Below are 24,764 nucleotides of genomic sequence, written 5' to 3'. Positions count from 1 at the left end.
CACACTGACTGACTCACTCACTCTTTCTGACTGACTGACTCACTCACACTGACTGACTCACTCACTCACACTTACTGACTCACTCACTCACACGGACTGACTCACTCACTCTCTGACTGACTCACTGACTCACTTACTCTCACTGACTGACTCACTGACTGACTGCCTCACTCACTCTCAGTGACTGAGTGACTCACTGACTGACTCACTCACACTGACTGAGTCCCTCTCACTGACTGACTTATTCACTCTCACTGACTGACTGACTCATTCTCACTGACTGGCTCACTCTCACTGACTGACTCACTCTCACTGACTGACTCACTCACTCACTCTCACTGACTGACTGACTCACTCTCACTGACTGACTGACTCACTCACTCTCACTGACTGACTCACTCACTCTCACTGACTGACTCACTCCCACTGACTGACTCACTTTCATTGACTGACTCACTCACACTGACTGACTGACTCACTCTCACTGACTGACTCACTCCCACTGACTGACTCACTTTCACTGACTGACTCACTCACACTGACTGACTCACTGACTGACTCACTCACTGACTCACTCACTGACTGACTCTCACTGACTGACTGACAGACTCTTACTGACTGACTGACTCACTCTCACTGACTCACTGACTGACTGACTCTCACTGACTGACTCACTCTCACTGACTGACTCACTCTCACTGACTGATTTACTCACTCTCTGACTGAGTCACTGACTTTCTCACTTTCACTGACTGACTCACTGACTGACTGACTGACTCACTCACTCTCATTGATTGACTCACGCACTATCTCTGACTGACTCACTCACTATCTCTGACTCACTCACTCTGACTGACTCATTTACTCACTCACTCTCACTGACTGACTGACTCACTTACTGACTGACTGACTCAGTGTCACTGACTGACTCACTCTCACTGACTGACTCCTTCTCACTGACTGACTGACTCACTCTCACTGACTCACTCACTCTCACTGACTTACTCACTCTCACTGACTGACTGACTCTCATTGACTTACTCACTCTCACTAACTGACTGTCTCACTCACACTGACTGACTGACTGACTCACTCTCACTGACTGACTCACTGACTGACTCACTCTCACTGACTGACTCACTGACTGACTCACTGACTCTCACTGACTGACTCACTCACTGACTCAATGACTCACTCACTCCGACTGACTGACTCACTGACTGACTCACTCACACTGACTGACTCCCTCTCACTGACTGACTGACTCACTGACTGACTGACTCTCACTGACTGACTGACTCTGACTGACTCACTCACTCTCACTGACTGACTCACTCACACTGACTGACACTCACTTTGACTGACTCACTCTCTGACTGACTCACTGACTGACTCCCTCATTCACTCACTCACTCTCACTGATTGACTCACTGACTGACTGACTCACTCACACTCACTGACTTACTGACTCACTCTCACTGACTGACTCACTGACTGACTCACTCTCACTGACTGACTGACTTAGTCACTCTCACTGACTGACTGACTCTGACTGACTCAATCAGCTCTCACTGACTGACTCACTCGCTCTCACTGACTGACTCACTCACTCTCACTGACTGACTCACTGCCTCTCTGACTGACTGACTCACTCACTCACTCTCACTGACTGACTGAGTCACTCACTGACTGACTCACTCACAGACTGACTCTCACTGACTGACTGACAGACTCTCACTGACTGACTGACTCACTCTCACTGACTCACTGACTGACTCACTCTCACTGACTGACTGACTCACTCTCACTGACTGACTCATTCTCACTGACTGACTCACTCTCACTGACTGACTCACTCTCACTGACTGACTCACTCTCACTGAATGACTGACTCACTCACTCTCACTGGCTGACTCACTCTCACTGACTGACTCACTCACTCCCTGACTGACTCACTGACTCACTCACTTTCACTGACTTACTCACTGACTGACTGACTCACTGACTGACTCACTCTCACTGACTGACTCACTCACTATCTCTGACTGACTCACTCACTATCTCTGACTCACTCACTCTCTGACTGACTCATTGACTCACTCACTCTCACTGACCGACTGACTCACTCACTGACTGACTGATTCAGTCTCACTGTCTGACTCACTCTCACTGACTGACTCCTTCTCACTGACTGACTGACTCACTCTCACTGACTCACTCACTCTCACTGACTCACTCGCTCTCACTGACTGACTCACTCACTAACTCTCACTGACTAAGTGACTCTGACTCACTCACTGTCACTGACTGACTCACTTTCACTGACTGACTCACTCACTCACTCATACTGACTGACACTCACTCTGACTGACTCACTCTCTGACTGACTCACTGACTCACTCACTCTCACTGTCTGACTGACTGACTCACTGACTGACTCACTCACTGACTGACTCTCACTGACTGACTGACAGACTCTCACTGACTGACTGACTCACTCTCACTGACTCACTGACTGACTCACTCTCACTGACTGACTCACTCTCACTGACTGACTCATTCTCACTGACTGACTCACTCTCACTGAATGACTGACTCACTCACTCTCACTGACTGACTCACTCTCACTGAAGGACTCACTCACTCCCTGACTGACCCACTGACTCACTCACTTTCACTGACTGACTCACTGACTGACTGACTGACTGACTGACTCACTCTCACTGACCGACTCACTCACTCTCACTGACTGACTAACTCACTCACTGACTGACTGACTCAGTGTCACTGACTGACTCACTCTCACTGAATGACTGACTCACTCACTCTCACTGACTGACTCACTCACTCTCTGACTGACTCACTGACTTTCTCACTTTCAGTGACTGACTCACTGACTGACTGACTGACTCACTCACTCTCACTGATAGACTCACTCACTATCTCTGACTGACTCACTCACTATCTTTGACTCACTCACTCTCTGACTGACTCATTGACTCACTCACTCTCACTGACTGACTGACTCAATTACTGACTGACTGACTCAGTGTCACTGACTGACTCACTCTCACTGACTGACTCCTTCTCACTGACTGACTGACTCACTCTCACTGACTCACTCACTCTCACTGACTTACTCACTCTCACTGACTCACTCACTCTCACTGACTCACTCACTCACTAACTCTCATTGACTGACTGACTTTGACTCACTCACTGCCACTGACTGACTCACTTTCACTATGCAATAATAACTTCCTAGGCAATTGACGTGATTAGTAAATTGATATTTAAAATGTGTCCAAATAGTATAGCCAAAACAGTTTTTTAAAAAAATTCACATTAATGTTTATTGTTAATATGATTCTCACAGAATCAAAGACCAGATCAGTAAAAAAAGTGATTCAACAGTGCATTTATACATAATGTAGACATTCAATGTAATAATATTCATCAAACAACAGTTAAAATTAAAACAAATCAGTGGCCATATGGTTATCTTCTACGCGCGTTTCGGCGAAAAGTACGCCTTCGTCAGGAAAAGCCACAATTCTTCAAAAGGCAGTCTAGCGTATGGATAGCAAATAAAGGATTTGTCAGGAGGTAGCATGAACAGCCTGATAATTGGTGCAATGCTATTGGCAATGTGATTTCACAGTGGACGAAAATCGTTGCAGGGTATTGCTAGTGATAATCGTAGGACCTGTTCTATTTTTTTTAGATGGCTTTTCAGGTATAGAGATCAATTGATTTGAACGGACTGGATATTGATTCATAAGTTCAGGATATTTTCTTTATGCAGCAAGATTCTTTTGCTGTATTGAACGAATGAACAGTATGCTGATTGATGTTTTAATTGATGCCGTGTGGATGACGGGCGTTTTGTTTTGAGAACAGGTGTCCTGATCTGCAGCGTGGTGAAAAACCGATTGCTTCTTTGTAAACGCTAGCTTGGCAGTGAGTCGGGCGGATAAGCACTGACTTACTCACTCTCACTGACTCATTCACTCTCACTGACTCACTCACTCACTAACTCTCATTGACTGACTGACTTTGACTCACTCACTGTCACTGACTGACTCACTTTCACTGACTGACTCACTCACTCATACTGACTGACACTCACTCTGACTGACTCACTCTCTGACTGACTCACTGACTCACTCACTGACTGACTCCCTCACTCACTCTCACTGACTGACTCACTGACTGACTGACTGACTCACACTCACTGACTGACTGACTGACTGACTGACTCACTCACTCTCACTGACTGATTCACTGACTCACTCACTCTCACTGAATGACTTACTCTCTCTGACTGACTCACTCAATCACACTGACTGACGCACTCACTCTCTATGACTGACTGACTCACTCACACTGACTGACTCACTCACTCACACTGACTGACTCACTCACTCTCTGACTGACTCACTGACTCACTCACTCTCACTGACTGACTCACTGACTGACTGCCTCACTCACTCTCAGTGACTGAGTGACTCACTGACTGACTCACTCACACTGACTGAGTCCCTCTCACTGACTGACTTATTCATTCTCACTGACTGACTGACTCATTCTCACTGACTGGCTCACTCTCACTGACTGACTCAGTCTCACTGACTGACTGACTCACTCACTCTCACTGACTGACTGACTCCCTCTCACTGACTGACTGACTGACTCACTCTCACTGACTGACTGACTCACTCTCACTGACTGACTCACTCCCACTGACTGACTCACTTTCACTGACTGACTCACTCCCACTGTCTGACTCACTTTCACTGACTGACTCACTCACACTGACTGACTCATTGACTCACTCACTCACTCTCACTGTCTGACCGACTCACTCACTGACTGGCTGACTCACTGACTGACTCACACTAACTGACTTACAGACTCTCACTGATTGACTGACTCACTCTCACTGACTCACTGACTGACTCACTCTCACTGACTGACTCACTCTCACTGACTGACTCATTCTCACTGACTGACTCACTCTCACTGACTGACTCACTCTCACTGAATGACTGACTCACTCACTCTCACTGACTGACTCACTCTCACTGACTGACTCACTCACTCCCTGACTGACTCACTGACTCACTCACTTTCACTGACTGACTCACTGACTGACTGACTCACTGACTGACTCACTCTCACTGACTGACTCACTCACTCTCACTGACTGACTGACTGACTCACTGACTGACTGACTCAGTCTCACTGACTGACTCCTTCTCACTGACTGACTGACTCACTCTCACTGACTCACTCACTCTCACTGACTCACTCACTCTCACTGACTCACTCACTCTCACTGACTCACTCACTCACTAACTCTCACTGACTGACTCACTCTGACTAACTCACTCTCTGACTGACTCACTGACTGACTCCCTCACTCACTCATTCTCACTGATTGACTCAATGACTGACTGACTCACTCACACTCACTGACTGACTGACTCACTCTCACTGACTGACTCACTGACTGACTCACTCTCACTGACTGACTGACTCAGTCAGTCTCACTGACTGACTGATTCTGACTAACTCAATCAGCTCTCACTGACTGACTCACTCACTCTCACTGACTGACTCACTCACTCTCACTGACTGACTCACTGCCTCTCTGACTGACTCACTGACTCACTCACTCTCACTATTTGACTGACTGACTCACTGACTGACTCACTCACTGACTGACTCTCACTGACTGACTGACAGACTCTCACTGACTGACTGACTCACTCTCACTGACTCACTGACTGACTCACTCTCACTGACTGACTGACTCACTCTCACTGACTGACTCATTCTCACTGACTGACTCACTCTCACTGACTGACTCACTCTCACTGAATGACTGACTCACTCACTTTCACTGACTGACTCACTGACTGACTGACTCACTGACTGACTCACTCTCACTGACTGACTCACTCACTATCTCTGACTGACTCACTCACTATCTCTGACTCACTCACTCTCTGACTGACTCATTGACTCACTCACTCTCACTGACCGACTGACTCACTCACTGACTGACTGATTCAGTCTCACTGTCTGACTCACTCTCACTGACTGACTCCTTCTCACTGACTGACTGACTCACTCTCACTTACTCACTCACTCTCACTGACTCACTCGCTCTCACTGACTGACTCACTCACTAACTCTCACTGACTGAGTGACTCTGACTCACTCACTGTCACTGACTGACTCACTTTCACTGACTCACTCACTCACTCATACTGACTGACACTCACTCTGACTGACTCACTCTCTGACTGACTCACTGACTCACTCACTGACTGACTCCCTCACTCACTCTCACTGACTGACTCACTGACTGACTGACTCACTCACACTCACTGACTCACTCACTGACTGACTCACTCTCACTGACTGACTCACTGACTGACTCACTCTGACTGACTGACTCAGTCACTCTCACTGACTGACTCACTCACTCTCACTGACTGACTCACTCACTCTCACTGACTGACTCACTCCCTCTCTGACTGACTCACTGACTCAATCACTCTCACTGAATGACTGACTGACTCACTGACTGACTGACTCACTGACTGACTCTCACTGACTGATTGACAGACTCTCACTGACTGACTGACTCACTCTCACTGACTCACTGCCTGACTCACTGTCACTGACTGACTGACTCACTCTCACTGACTGACTCTCAGTCACTCTCACTGACTGACTGATTCTGACTAACTCAATCAGCTCTCACTGACTGACTCACTCACTCTCACTGACTGACTCACTCACTCTCACTGACTGACTCACTCCCTCTCTGACTTACTCACTCACTCGCACTGACCGACTGACTCACTCACTGACTGACTCACTCACTGACTGACTCTCACTGACTGATTGACAGACTCTCACTGACTGACTGACTCACTCTCACTGACTCACTGCCTGACTCACTCTCACTGACTGACTGACTCACTCTCACTGACTGACTCATTCTCACTGATTGACTCACTCTCACTGACTGACTCACTCTCACTGACTCACTCACTCTCACTGACTGCCTCACTCTTACTGACTGACTGACTCACTCTCTGGCTGACTCACTGACTTTCTCACTTTCACTGACTGACTCACTGACTGACTGACTGACTCACTCTCACTGATTGACTCACTCTCTATCTCTGACTGACTCACTCACTATCTCTGACTCACTCACTCTCTGACTGACTCATTGACTCACTCACTCTCACTGACTGACTCACTTACTGACTGACTGACTCAGTGTCACTGACTGACTCACTCTCACTGACTGACTCCTTCTCACTGACTGACTGACTCATTCTCACTGACTCACTCACTCTCACTGACTTTCTCACTCTCACTCTCACTGACTCACTCACTCTCACTGACTCACTCACTAACTCTCACTGACTGACTGACTTTGACTCACTCACTGTCACTGACTGACTCACTTTCACTGACTGACTCACTCACTCATACTGACTGACACTCACTCTGACTGACTCACTCTCTGACTGACTCACTGACTCACTCACTGACTGACTCCCTCACTCACTCTCACTGACTGCCTAACTGACTGACTGACAGACTGACTCACTCACTCTCACTGACTGATTCACTGACTCACTCACTCTCACTGAATGACTTACTCTCTCTGACTGACTCACTCAATCACACTGACTGACTCACTCACTCTCTCTGACTGACTGACTCACTCACACTGACTGACTCACTCACTCACACTTACTGACTCACTCACTCACACGGACTGACTCACTCACTCTCTGACTGACTCACTGACTCACTTACTCTCACTGACTGACTCACTGACTGACTGCCTCACTCACTCTCAGTGACTGAGTGACTCACTGACTGACTCACTCACACTGACTGAGTCCCTCTCACTGACTGACTTATTCACTCTCACTGACTGACTGACTCATTCTCACTGACTGGCTCACTCTCACTGACTGACTCACTCACTCACTCTCACTGACTGACTGACTCACTCTCACTGACTGACTGACTCACTCACTCTCACTGACTGACTCACTCACTCTCACTGACTGACTCACTCCCACTGACTGACTCACTTTCATTGACTGACTCACTCACACTGACTGACTGACTCAGTCTCACTGACTGACTCACTCCCACTGACTGACTCACTTTCACTGACTGACTCACTCACACTGACTGACTCACTGACTGACTCACTCACTGACTCACTCACTGACTGACTCTCACTGACTGACTGACAGACTCTTACTGACTGACTGACTCACTCTCACTGACTCACTGACTGACTGACTCTCACTGACTGACTCACTCTCACTGACTGACTCACTCTCACTGACTGATTTATTCACTCTCTGACTGACTCACTGACTTTCTCACTTTCACTGACTGACTCACTGACTGACTCACTGACTCACTCACTCTCATTGATTGACTCATGCACTATCTCTGACTGACTCACTCACTATCTCTGACTCACTCACTCTGACTGACTCATTTACTCACTCACTCTCACTGACTGACTGACTCACTTACTGACTGACTGACTCAGTGTCACTGACTGACTCACTCTCACTGACTGACTCCTTCTCACTGACTGACTGACTCACTCTCACTGACTCACTCACTCTCACTGACTTACTCACTCTCACTGACTGACTGACTCTCACTGACTTACTCACTCTCACTAACTGACTGTCTCACTCACACTGACTGACTGACTCACTCACTCTCACTGACTGACTCACTGACTGACTCACTCTCACTGACTGACTCACTGACTGACTCACTGACTCTCACTGACTGACTCACTCACTGACTCACTGACTCACTCACTCCGACTGACTGACTCACTGACTGACTCACTCACACTGACTGACTCCCTCTCACTGACTGACTGACTCACTGACTGACTGACTCTCACTGACTGACTGACTCTGACTGACTCACTCACTCTCACTGACTGACTCACTCACACTGACTGACACTCACTTTGACTGACTCACTCTCTGACTGACTCACTGACTGACTCCCTCATTCACTCACTCACTCTCACTGATTGACTCACTGACTGACTCACTCACTCACACTCACTGACTTACTGACTCACTCTCACTGACTGACTCACTGACTGACTCACTCTCACTGACTGACTGACTTAGTCACTCTCACTGACTGACTGACTCTGACTGACTCAATCAGCTCTCACTGACTGACTCACTCGCTCTCACTGACTGACTCACTCACTCTCACTGACTGACTCACTGCCTCTCTGACTGACTCACTCACTCACTCACTCTCACTGACTGACTGAGTCACTCACTGACTGACTCACTCACTGACTGACTCTCACTGACTGACTGACAGACTCTCACTGACTGACTGACTCACTCTCACTGACTCACTGACTGACTCACTCTCACTGACTGACTGACTCACTCTCACTGACTGACTCATTCTCACTGACTGACTCACTCTCACTGACTGACTCACTCTCACTGACTGACTCACTCTCACTGAATGACTGACTCACTCACTCTCACTGGCTGACTCACTCTCACTGACTGACTCACTCACTCCCTGACTGACTCACTGACTCACTCACTTTCACTGACTGACTCACTGACTGACTGACTCACTGACTGACTCACTCTCACTGACTGACTCACTCACTATCTCTGACTGACTCACTCACTATCTCTGACTCACTCACTCTCTGACTGACTCATTGACTCACTCACTCTCACTGACCGACTGACTCACTCACTGACTGACTGATTCAGTCTCACTGTCTAACTCACTCTCACTGACTGACTCCTTCTCACTGACTGACTGACTCACTCTCACTGACTCACTCACTCTCACTGACTCACTCACTCTCACTGACTGACTCACTCACTAACTCTCACTGACTAAGTGACTCTGACTCACTCACTGTCACTGACTGACTCACTTTCACTGACTGACTCACTCACTCATACTGACTGACACTCACTCTGACTGACTCACTCTCTGACTGACTCACTGACTCACTCACTCTCACTGTCTGACTGACTGACTCACTGACTGACTCACTCACTGACTGACTCTCACTGACTGACTGACAGACTCTCACTGACTGACTGACTCACTCTCACTGACTCACTGACTGACTCACTCTCACTGACTGACTCACTCTCACTGACTGACTCATTCTCACTGACTGACTCACTCTCACTGAATGACTGACTCACTCACTCTCACTGACTGACTCACTCTCACTGAAGGACTCACTCACTCCCTGACTGACCCACTGACTCACTCACTTTCACTGACTGACTCACTGACTGACTGACTGACTGACTGACTCACTCTCACTGACTGACTCACTCACTCTCACTGACTGACTAACTCGCTCACTGACTGACTGACTCAGTGTCACTGACTGACTCACTCTCACTGAATGACTGACTCACTCACTCTCACTGACTGACTCACTCACTCTCTGACTGACTCACTGACTTTCTCACTTTCAGTGACTGACTCACTGACTGACTGACTGACTCACTCACTCTCACTGATTAACTCACTCACTATCTCTGACTGACTGACTCACTATCTTTGACTCACTCACTCTCTGACTGACTCATTGACTCACTCACTCTCACTGACTGACTGACTCAATTACTGACTGACTGACTCAGTGTCAGTGACTGACTCACTCTCACTGACTGACTCCTTCTCACTGACTGACTGACTCACTCTCACTGACTCACTCACTCTCACTGACTTACTCACTCTCACTGACTCACTCACTCTCACTGACTCACTCACTCACTAACTCTCATTGACTGACTGACTTTGACTCACTCACTGTCACTGACTGACTCACTTTCACTGACTGACTCACTCACTCATACTGACTGACACTCACTCTGACTGACTTACTCTCTGACTGACTCACTGACTCACTCACTGACTGACTCCCTCACTCACTCTCACTGACTGACTCACTGACTGACTGACTGACTCACACTCACTGACTGACTGACTGACTCACTCACTCTCACTGACTGATTCACTGACTCACTCACTCCCACTGAATGACTTACTCTCTCTGACTGACTCACTCAATCACACTGACTGACTCACTCACTCTCTATGACTGACTGACTCACTCACACTGACTGACTCACTCTCTCACACTGACTGACTCACTCACTCTCTGACTGTCTCACTGACTCACTCACTCTCACTGACTGACTCACTGACTGACTGCCTCACTCACTCTCAGTGACTGAGTGACTCACTGACTCACTCACTCACACTGACTGAGTCCCTCTCACTGACTGACTTATTCATTCTCACTGACTGACTGACTAATTCTCACTGACTGGCTCACTCTCACTGACTGACTCAGTCTCACTGACTGACTGACTCACTCACTCTCACTGACTGACTGACTCCCTCTCACTGACTGACTGACTCACTCACTCTCACTGACTGACTGACTCACTCTCACTGACTGACTCACTCCCACTGACTGACTCACTTTCACTGACTGACTCACTCCCACTGTCTGACTCACTTTCACTGACTGACTCACTCACACTGACTGAGTCATTGACTGACTGACTCACTCACTCACTCACTCACTCACTCACTCTCACTGTCTGACCGACTCACTCACTGACTGACTGACTCACTGACTGACTCACACTGACTGACTTACAGACTCTCACTGACTGACTGACTCTCACTGACTCACTGACTGACTCACTCTCACTGACTGACTCACTCTCACTGACTGACTCATTCTCACTGACTGACTCACTCTCACTGACTGACTCACTCTCACTGAATGACTGACTCACTCACTCTCACTGACTGACTCACTCTCACTGACTGACTCACTCACTCCCTGACTGACTCACTGACTGACTGACTCACTGACTGACTCACTCTCACTGACTGACTCACCCGCTCTCACTGACTGACTGACTGACTCACTGACTGACTGACTCAGTCTCACTGACTGACTCACTCTCACTGACTGACTCCTTCTCACTGACTGACTGACTCACTCTCACTGACTCATTCACTCTCACTGACTCACTCACTCTCACTGACTCACTCACTCACTAACTCTCACTGACTGACTCACTCTGACTGACTCACTCTCTGACTGACTCACTGACTGACTCCCTCACTCAGTCATTCTCACTGATTGACTCAATGACTGACTGACTGACTCACACTCACTGACTGACTGACTCACTCTCACTGACTGACTCACTGACTGACTCACTCTCACTGACTGACTGACTCAGTCAGTCTCACTGACTGACTGATTCTGACTAACTCAATCAGCTCTCACTGACTGACTGACTCACTCTCACTGACTGACTCACTCACTCTCACTGACTGACTCACTGCCTCTCTGACTGACTCACTGACTCACTGACTCTCACTATTTGACTGACTGACTCACTGACTGACTCACTCACTGACTGACTCTCACTGACTGACTGACAGACTCTCACTGACTGACTGACTCACTCTCACTGACTCACTGACTGACTCACTCTCACTGACTGACTGACTCACTCTCACTGACTGACTCATTCTCACTGACTGACTCACTCTCACTGACTGACTCACTCTCACTGAATGACTGACTCACTCACTCTCACTGACTGACTTACTCTCACTGACTGACTCACTCACTCCCTGACTAACTCACTGACTCACTCACTTTCACTGACTGACTCACTGACTGACTGACTGACTGACTCACTCTCACTGACTGACTCACTCACTATCTCTGACTGACTCACTCACTATCTCTGACTCACTCACTCTCTGACTGACTCATTGACTCAGTCACTCTCACTGACCGACTGACTCACTCACTGACTGACTGATTCAGTCTCACTGTCTGACTCACTCTCACTGACTGACTCCTTCTCACTGACTGACTGACTCACTCTCACTGACTCACTCACTCTCACTAACTCACTCACTCTCACTGACTGACTCACTCACTAACTCTCACTGACTGAGTGACTCTGACTCACTCACTGTCACTGACTGACTCACTTTCACTGACTGACTCACTCACTCATACTGACTGATACTCACTCTGACTGACTCACTCTCTGACTGACTCACTGACTCACTCACTGACTGACTCCCTCACTCACTCTCACTGACTGACTCACTGACTGACTGACTCACTCACACTCACTGACTGACTCACTCTCACTGACTGACTCACTGACTGACTCACTCTCACTGACTGACTGACTCAGTCACTCTCACTGATTGACTGATTCTGACTGACTCAATCAGCTCTCACTGACTGACTCACTCACTCTCACTGACTGACTCACTCACTCTCACTGACTGACTCACTCCCTCTCTGACTGACTCACTGACTCAATCACTCTCACTGAATGACTGACTGACTCACTGACTGACTGACTCACTGACTGACTCTCACTGACTGATTGACAGACTCTCACTGACTGACTGACTCACTCTCACTGACTCACTGCCTGACTCACTGTCACTGACTGACTGACTCACTCTCACTGACTGACTCTCAGTCACTCTCACTGACTGACTGATTCTGACTAACTCAATCAGCTCTCACTGACTGACTCACTCACTCTCACTGACTGACTCACTCACTCTCACTGACTGACTCACTCCCTCTCTGACTTACTCACTCACTCGCACTGACCGACTGACTCACTCACTGACTGACTCACTCACTGACTGACTCTCACTGACTGATTGACAGACTCTCACTGACTGACTGACTCACTCTCACTGACTGACTGCCTGACTCACTCTCACTGACTGACTGACTCACTCTCACTGACTGACTCATTCTCACTGATTGACTCACTCTCACTGACTGACTCACTTTCACTGACTCACTCACTCTCACTGACTGCCTCACTCTTACTGACTGACTGACTCACTCTCTGGCTGACTCACTGACTTTCTCACTTTCACTGACTGACTCACTGACTGACTGACTGACTCACTCTCACTGATTGACTCACTCTCTATCTCTGACTGACTCACTCACTATCTCTGACTCACTCACTCTCTTACTGACTCATTGACTCACTCACTCTCACTGACTGACTCACTTACTGACTGACTGACTCAGTGTCACTGACTGACTCACTCTCACTGACTGACTCCTTCTCACTGACTGACTGACTCATTCTCACTGACTCACTCACTCTCACTGACTTACTCACTCTCACTCTCACTGACTCACTCACTCTCACTGACTCACTCACTTTCACTGACTGACTCACTCACTCATACTGACTGACACTCACTCTGACTGACTCACTCTCTGACTGACTCACTGACTCACTCACTGACTGACTCCCTCACTCACTCTCACTGACTGCCTAACTGACTGACTGACAGACTGACTCACTCACTCTCACTGACTGATTCACTGACTCACTCACTCTCACTGAATGACTTACTCTCTCTGACTGACTCACTCAATCACACTGACTGACTCACTCACTCTCTCTGACTGACTGACTCACTCACACTGACTGACTCACTCACTCACACTTACTGACTCACTCACTCACACGGACTGACTCACTCACTCTCTGACTGACTCACTGACTCACTCACTCTCACTGACTGACTCACTGACTGACTGCCTCACTCACTCTCAGTGACTGAGTGACTCACTGACTGACTCACTCACACTGACTGAGTCCCTCTCACTGACTGACTTATTCACTCTCACTGACTGACTGACTCATTCTCACTGACTGGCTCACTCTCACTGACTGACTGACTCACTCACTCTCACTGACTGACTGACTCACTCTCACTGACTGACTCACTCTCACTGACTGACTCATTCTCACTGACTGACTCACTCTCACTGACTGACTCACTCTCACTGAATGACTGACTCACTCACTCTCACTGACTGACTCACTCTCACTGACTGACTCACTCACTCCCTGACTGACTCACTGACTCACTCACTTTCACTGACTGACTCACTGACTGACTGACACACTGACTGACTCACTCTCACTGACTGACTCACTCACTCTCACTGACTGACTGACTGACTCACTGACTGACTGACTCAGTCTCACTGACTGACTCCTTCTCACTGACTGACTGACTCATTCTCACTGACTCATTCACTCTCACTGACTCACTCACTCTCACTGACTCACTCACTCTCACTGACTCACTCACTCACTAACTCTCACTGACTGACTCACTCTGGCTGACTCACTCTCTGACTGACTCACTGACTGACTCCCTCACTCACTCATTCTCACTGATTGACTCAATGACTGACTGACTCACTCACACTCACTGACTGACTGACTCACTCTCACTGACTGACTCACTGACTGACTCACTCTCACTGACTGACTGACTCAGTCAGTCTCACTGACTGACTGATTCTGACTAACTCAATCAGCTCTCACTGACTGACTCACTCACTCTCACTGACTGACTCACTCACTCTCACTGACTGACTCACTGCCTCTCTGACTGACTCACTGACTCACTCACTCTCACTATTTGACTGACTGACTCACTGACTGACTCACTCACTGACTGACTCTCACTGACTGACTGACAGACTCTCACTGACTGATTGACTCACTCTCACTGACTCACTGACTGACTCACTCTCACTGACTGACTGACTCACTCTCACTGACTGACTCATTCTCACTGATTGACTCACTCTCACTGACTGACTCACTCTCACTGACTCACTCACTCTCACTGACTGCCTCACTCTTACTGACTGACTGACTCACTCTCTGGCTGACTCACTGACTTTCTCACTTTCACTGACTGACTCACTGACTGACTGACTCTCACTGACTGACTGACAGACTCTCACTGACTGACTGACTCACTCTCACTGACTCACTGACTGACTCACTCTCACTGACTGACTGACTCACTCTCACTGACTGACTCATTCTCACTGACTGACTCACTCTCACTGACTGACTCACTCTCACGGAATGACTGACTCACTCACTCTCACTGACTGACTCACTCTCACTGACTGACTCACTCACTCCCTGACTAACTCACTGACTCACTCACTTTCACTGACTGACTCACTGACTGACTGACTGACTGACTCACTCTCACTGACTGACTCACTCACTATCTCTGACTGACTCACTCACTATCTCTGACTCACTCACTCTCTGACTGACTCATTGACTCAGTCACTCTCACTGACCGACTGACTCACTCACTGACTGACTGATTCAGTCTCACTGTCTGACTCACTCTCACTGACTGACTCCTTCTCACTGACTGACTGACTCACTCTCACTGACTCACTCACTCTCACTAACTCACTCGCTCTCACTGACTGACTCACTCACTAACTCTCACTGACTGAGTGACTCTGACTCACTCACTGTCACTGACTGACTCACTTTCACTGACTGACTCACTCACTCATACTGACTGACACTCAGTCTGACTGACTTACTCTCTGACTGACTCACTGACTCACTCACTGACTGACTCCCTCACTCACTCTCACTGACTGACTCACTGACTGACTGACTCACTCACACTCACTGACTCACTCACTCTCACTGACTGACTCACTGACTGACTCACTCTCACTGACTGACTGACTCAGTCACTCTCACTGACTGACTGATTCTGACTGACTCAATCAGCTCTCACTGACTGACTCACTCACTCTCACTGACTGACTCACTCACTCTCACTGACTGACTCACTCCCTCTCTGACTGACTCACTGACTCAATCACTCTCACTGAATGACTGACTGACTCACTGACTGACTGACTCACTGACTGACTCTCACTGACCGATTGACAGACTCTCACTGACTGACTGACTCACTCTCACTGACTCACTGCCTGACTCACTGTCACTGACTGACTGACTCACTCTCACTGACTGACTCTCAGTCACTCTCACTGACTGACTGATTCTGACTAACTCAATCAGCTCTCACTGACTGACTCACTCACTCACTCTCACTGACTGACTCACTCACTCTCACTGACTGACTCACTCCCTCTCTGACTTACTCACTCACTCGCACTGACCGACTGACTCACTCACTGACTGACTCACTCACTGACTGACTCTCACTGACTGATTGACAGACTCTCACTGACTGACTGACTCACTCTCACTGACTCACTGCCTGACTCACTCTCACTGACTGACTGACTCACTCTCACTGACTGACTCATTCTCACTGATTGACTCACTCTCACTGACTGACTCACTCTCACTGACTCACTCACTCTCACTGACTGCCTCACTCTTACTGACTGACTGACTCACTCTCTGGCTGACTCACTGACTTTCTCACTTTCACTGACTGACTCACTGACTGACTGACTGACTCACTCTCACTGATTGACTCACTCTCTATCTCTGACTGACTCACTCACTATCTCTGACTCACTCACTCTCTGACTGACTCATTGACTCACTCACTCTCACTGACTGACTCACTTACTGACTGACTGACTCAGTGTCACTGACTGACTCACTCTCACTGACTGACTCCTTCTCACTGACTGACTGACTCATTCTCACTGACTCACCCACTCTCACTGACTTACTCACTCTCACTGACTCACTCATTCTCACTGACTCACTCACTAACTCTCACTGACTCACTGACTGACTCACTCACTGTCACTGACTGACTCACTTTCACTGACTGACTCACTCACTCATACTGACTGACACTCACTCTGACTGACTCACTCTCTGACTGACTCACTGACTCACTCACTGACTGACTCCCTCACTCACTCTCACTGACTGACTCACTGACTGACTGACTCACTCACACTCACTGACTCACTCACTGACTGACTGACTGACTCACTGACTGACTGACTCAGTCTCACTGACTGACTCCTTCTCACTGACTGACTGACTCACTCTCACTGACTCATTCACTCTCACTGACTCACTCACTCTCACTGACTCACTCACTCTCACTGACTCACTCACTCACTAACTCTCACTGACTGACTCACTCTGGCTGACTCACTCTCTGACTGACTCACTGACTGACTCCCTCACTCACTCATTCTCACTGATTGACTCAATGACTGACTGACTCACTCACACTCACTGACTGACTGACTCACTCTCACTGACTGACTCACTGACTGACTCACTCTCACTGACTGACTGACTCAGTCAGTCTCACTGACTGACTGATTCTGACTAACTCAATCAGCTCTCACTGACTGACTCACTCACTCTCACTGACTGACTCACTCACTCTCACTGACTGACTCACTGCCTCTCTGACTGACTCACTGACTCACTCACTCTCACTATTTGACTGACTGACTCACTGACTGACTCACTCACTGACTGACTCTCACTGACTGACTGACAGACTCTCACTGACTGATTGACTCACTCTCACTGACTCACTGACTGACTCACTCTCACTGACTGACTGACTCACTCTCACTGACTGACTCATTCTCACTGATTGACTCACTCTCACTGACTGACTCACTCTCACTGACTCACTCACTCTCACTGACTGCCTCACTCTTACTGACTGACTGACTCACTCTTTGGCTGACTCACTGACTTTCTCACTTTCACTGACTGACTCACTGACTGACTGACTCTCACTGACTGACTGACAGACTCTCACTGACTGACTGACTCACTCTCACTGACTCACTGACTGACTCACTCTCACTGACTGACTGACTCACTCTCACTGACTGACTCATTCTCACTGACTGACTCACTCTCACTGACTGACTCACTCTCACGGAATGACTGACTCACTCACTCTCACTGACTGACTCACTCTCACTGACTGACTCACTCACTCCCTGACTAACTCACTGACTCACTCACTTTCACTGACTGACTCACTGACTGACTGACTGACTGACTCACTCTCACTGACTGACTCACTCACTATCTCTGACTGACTCACTCACTATCTCTGACTCACTCACTCTCTGACTGACTCATTGACTCAGTCACTCTCACTGACCGACTGACTCACTCACTGACTGACTGATTCAGTCTCACTGTCTGACTCACTCTCACTGACTGACTCCTTCTCACTGACTGACTGACTCACTCTCACTGACTCACTCACTCTCACTAACTCACTCGCTCTCACTGACTGACTCACTCACTAACTCTCACTGACTGAGTGACTCTGACTCACTCACTGTCACTGACTGACTCACTTTCACTGACTGACTCACTCACTCATACTGACTGACACTCAGTCTGACTGACTCACTCTCTGACTGACTCACTGACTCACTCACTGACTGACTCCCTCACTCACTCTCACTGACTGACTCACTGACTGACTGACTCACTCACACTCACTGACTCACTCACTCTCACTGACTGACTCACTGACTGACTCTCTCTCACTGACTGACTGACTCAGTCACTCTCACTGACTGACTGATTCTGACTGACTCAATCAGCTCTCACTGACTGACTCACTCACTCTCACTGACTGACTCACTCACTCTCACTGACTGACTCACTCCCTCTCTGACTGACTCACTGACTCAATCACTCTCACTGAATGACTGACTGACTCACTGACTGACTGACTCACTGACTGACTCTCACTGACCGATTGACAGACTCTCACTGACTGACTCACTCTCACTGACTCACTGCCTGACTCACTGTCACTGACTGACTGACTCACTCTCACTGACTGACTCTCAGTCACTCTCACTGACTGACTGATTCTGACTAACTCAATCAGCTCTCACTGACTGACTCACTCACTCACTCTCACTGACTGACTGACTCACTCTCACTGACTGACTCACTCCCTCTCTGACTTACTCACTCACTCGCACTGACCGACTGACTCACTCACTGACTGACTCACTCACTGACTGACTCTCACTGACTGATTGACAGACTCTCACTGACTGACTGACTCACTCTCACTGACTCACTGCCTGACTCACTCTCACTGACTGACTGACTCACTCTCACTGACTGACTCATTCTCACTGATTGACTCACTCTCACTGACTGACTCACTCTCACTGACTCACTCACTCTCACTGACTGCCTCACTCTTACTGACTGACTGACTCACTCTCTGGCTGACTCACTGACTTTCTCACTTTCACTGACTGACTCACTGACTGACTGACTGACTCACTCTCACTGATTGACTCACTCTCTATCTCTGACTGACTCACTCACTATCTCTGACTCACTCACTCTCTGACTGACTCATTGACTCACTCACTCTCACTGACTGACTCACTTACTGACTGACTGACTCAGTGTCACTGACTGACTCACTCTCACTGACTGACTCCTTCTCACTGACTGACTGACTCATTCTCACTGACTCACCCACTCTCACTGACTTACTCACTCTCACTGACTCACTCACTCTCACTGACTCACTCACTAACTCTCACTGACTGACTGACTGACTCACTCACGGTCACTGACTGACTCACTTTCACTGACTGACTCACTCACTCATACTGACTGACACTCACTCTGACTGACTCACTCTCTGACTGACTCACTGACTCACTCACTGACTGACTCCCTCACTCACTCTCACTGACTGACTCACTGACTGACTGACTCACTCACACTCACTGACTCACTCACTGACTGACTGACTGACTCACTGACTGACTGACTCAGTCTCACTGACTGACTCCTTCTCACTGACTGACTGACTCACTCTCACTGACTCATTCACTCTCACTGACTCACTCACTCTCACTGACTCACTCACTCTCACTGACTCACTCACTCACTAACTCTCACTGACTGACTCACTCTGGCTGACTCACTCTCTGACTGACTCACTGACTGACTCCCTCACTCACTCATTCTCACTGATTGACTCAATGACTGACTGACTCACTTACACTCACTGACTGACTGACTCACTCTCACTGACTGACTCACTGACTGACTCACTCTCACTGACTGACTGACTCAGTCAGTCTCACTGACTGACTGATTCTGACTAACTCAATCAGCTCTCACTGACTGACTCACTCACTCTCACTGACTGACTCACTCACTCTCACTGACTGACTCACTGCCTCTCTGACTGACTCACTGACTCACTCACTCTCACTATTTGACTGACTGACTCACTGACTGACTCACTCACTGACTGACTCTCACTGACTGACTGACAGACTCTCACTGACTGATTGACTCACTCTCACTGACTCACTGACTGACTCACTCTCACTGACTGACTGACTCACTCTCACTGACTGACTCATTCTCACTGATTGACTCACTCTCACTGACTGACTCACTCTCACTGACTCACTCACTCTCACTGACTGCCTCACTCTTACTGACTGACTGACTCACTCTCTGGCTGACTCACTGACTTTCTCACTTTCACTGACTGACTCACTGACTGACTGACTCTCACTGACTGACTGACAGACTCTCACTGACTGACTGACTCACTCTCACTGACTCACTGACTGACTCACTCTCACTGACTGACTGACTCACTCTCACTGACTGACTCATTCTCACTGACTGACTCACTCTCACTGACTGACTCACTCTCACGGAATGACTGACTCACTCACTCTCACTGACTGACTCACTCTCACTGACTGACTCACTCACTCCCTGACTAACTCACTGACTCACTCACTTTCACTGACTGACTCACTGACTGACTGACTGACTGACTCACTCTCACTGACTGACTCACTCACTATCTCTGACTGACTCACTCACTATCTCTGACTCACTCACTCTCTGACTGACTCATTGACTCAGTCACTCTCACTGACCGACTGACTCACTCACTGACTGACTGATTCAGTCTCACTGTCAGACTCACTCTCACTGACTGACTCCTTCTCACTGACTGACTGACTCACTCTCACTGACTCACTCACTCTCACTAACTCACTCGCTCTCACTGACTGACTCACTCACTAACTCTCACTGACTGAGTGACTCTGACTCACTCACTGTCACTGACTGACTCACTTTCACTGACTGACTCACTCACTCATACTGACTGACACTCAGTCTGACTGACTCACTCTCTGACTGACTCACTGACTCACTCACTGACTGACTCCCTCACTCACTCTCACTGACTGACTCACTGACTGACTGACTCACTCACACTCACTGACTCACTCACTCTCACTGACTGACTCACTGACTGACTCTCTCTCACTGACTGACTGACTCAGTCACTCTCACTGACTGACTGATTCTGACTGACTCAATCAGCTCTCACTGACTGACTCACTCACTCTCACTGACTGACTCACTCACTCTCACTGACTGACTCACTCCCTCTCTGACTGACTCACTGACTCAATCACTCTCACTGAATGACTGACTGACTCACTGACTGACTGACTCACTGACTGACTCTCACTGACCGATTGACAGACTCTCACTGACTGACTGACTCACTCTCACTGACTCACTGCCTGACTCACTGTCACTGACTGACTGACTCACTCTCACTGACTGACTCTCAGTCACTCTCACTGACTGACTGATTCTGACTAACTCAATCAGCTCTCACTGACTGACTCACTCACTCACTCTCACTGACTGACTCACTCACTCTCACTGACTGACTCACTCCCTCTCTGACTTACTCACTCACTCGCACTGACCGACTGACTCACTCACTGACTGACTCTCACTGACTGATTGACAGACTCTCACTGACTGACTGACTCACTCTCACTGACTCACTGCCTGACTCACTCTCACTGACTGACTGACTCACTCTCACTGACTGACTCATTCTCACTGATTGACTCACTCTCACTGACTGACTCACTCTCACTGACTCACTCACTCTCACTGACTGCCTCACTCTTACTGACTGACTGACTCACTCTCTGGCTGACTCACTGACTTTCTCACTTTCACTGACTGACTCACTGACTGACTGACTGACTCACTCTCACTGATTGACTCACTCTCTATCTCTGACTGACTCACTCACTATCTCTGACTCACTCACTCTCTGACTGACTCATTGACTCACTCACTCTCACTGACTGACTCACTTACTGACTGACTGACTCAGTGTCACTGACTGACTCACTCTCACTGACTGACTCCTTCTCACTGACTGACTGACTCATTCTCACTGACTCACCCACTCTCACTGACTTACTCACTCTCACTCTCACTGACTCACTCACTCTCACTGACTCACTCACTAACTCTCACTGACTGACTGACTGACTCACTCACTGTCACTGACTGACTCACTTTCACTGACTGACTCACTCACTCATACTGACTGACACTCACTCTGACTGACTCACTCTCTGACTGACTCACTGACTCACTCACTGACTGACTCCCTCACTCACTCTCACTGACTGCCTAACTGACTGACTGACAGACTGACTCACTCACTCTCACTGACTGATTCACTGACTCACTCACTCTCACTGAATGACTTACTCTCTCTGACTGACTCACTCAATCACACTGACTGACTCACTCACTCTCTCTGACTGACTGACTCACTCACACTGACTGACTGACTCACTCACACTTACTGACTCACTCACTCACACGGACTGACTCACTCACTCTCTGACTGACTCACTGACTCACTCACTCTCACTGACTGACTCACTGACTGACTGCCTCACTCACTCTCAGTGACTGAGTGACTCACTGACTGACTCACTCACACTGACTGAGTCCCTCTCACTGACTGACTTATTCACTCTCACTGACTGACTGACTCATTCTCACTGACTGGCTCACTCTCACTGACTGACTCACTCACTCTCACTGACTGACTGACTCACTCTCACTGACTGACTCACTCTCACTGACTGACTCATTCTCACTGACTGACTCACTCTCACTGACTGACTCACTCTCACTGAATGACTGACTCACTCACTCTCACTGACTGACTCACTCTCACTGACTGACTCACTCACTCCCTGACTGACTCACTGACTCACTCACTTTCACTGACTGACTCACTGACTGACTGACTCACTGACTGACTCACTCTCACTGACTGACTCACTCACTCTCACTGACTGACTGACTGACTCACTGACTGACTGACTCAGTCAGTCTCACTGACTGACTGATTCTGACTAACTCAATCAGCTCTCACTGACTGACTCACTCACTCTCACTGACTGACTCACTCACTCTCACTGACTGACTCACTGCCTCTCTGACTGACTCACTGACTCACTCACTCTCACTATTTGACTGACTGACTCACTGACTGACTCACTCACTGACTGACTCTCACTGACTGACTGACAGACTCTCACTGACTGACTGACTCACTCTCACTGACTCACTGACTGACTCACTCTCACTGACTGACTGACTCACTCTCACTGACTGACTCATTCTCACTGATTGACTCACTCTCACTGACTGACTCACTCTCACTGACTCACTCACTCTCACTGACTGCCTCACTCTTACTGACTGACTGACTCACTCTCTGGCTGACTCACTGACTTTCTCACTTTCACTGACTGACTCACTGACTGACTGACTGACTCACTCTCACTGATTGACTCACTCTCTATCTCTGACTGACTCACTCACTATCTCTGACTCACTCACTCTCTGACTGACTCATTGACTCACTCACTCTCA

Source organism: Triturus cristatus, chromosome 5_2, assembly GCF_964204655.1.
Source record: "Triturus cristatus chromosome 5_2, aTriCri1.1, whole genome shotgun sequence".
In the NCBI taxonomy this organism is placed as follows: Eukaryota; Metazoa; Chordata; class Amphibia; order Caudata; family Salamandridae; genus Triturus; species Triturus cristatus.
Note: the sequence above shows the minus strand (reverse complement) of the source record.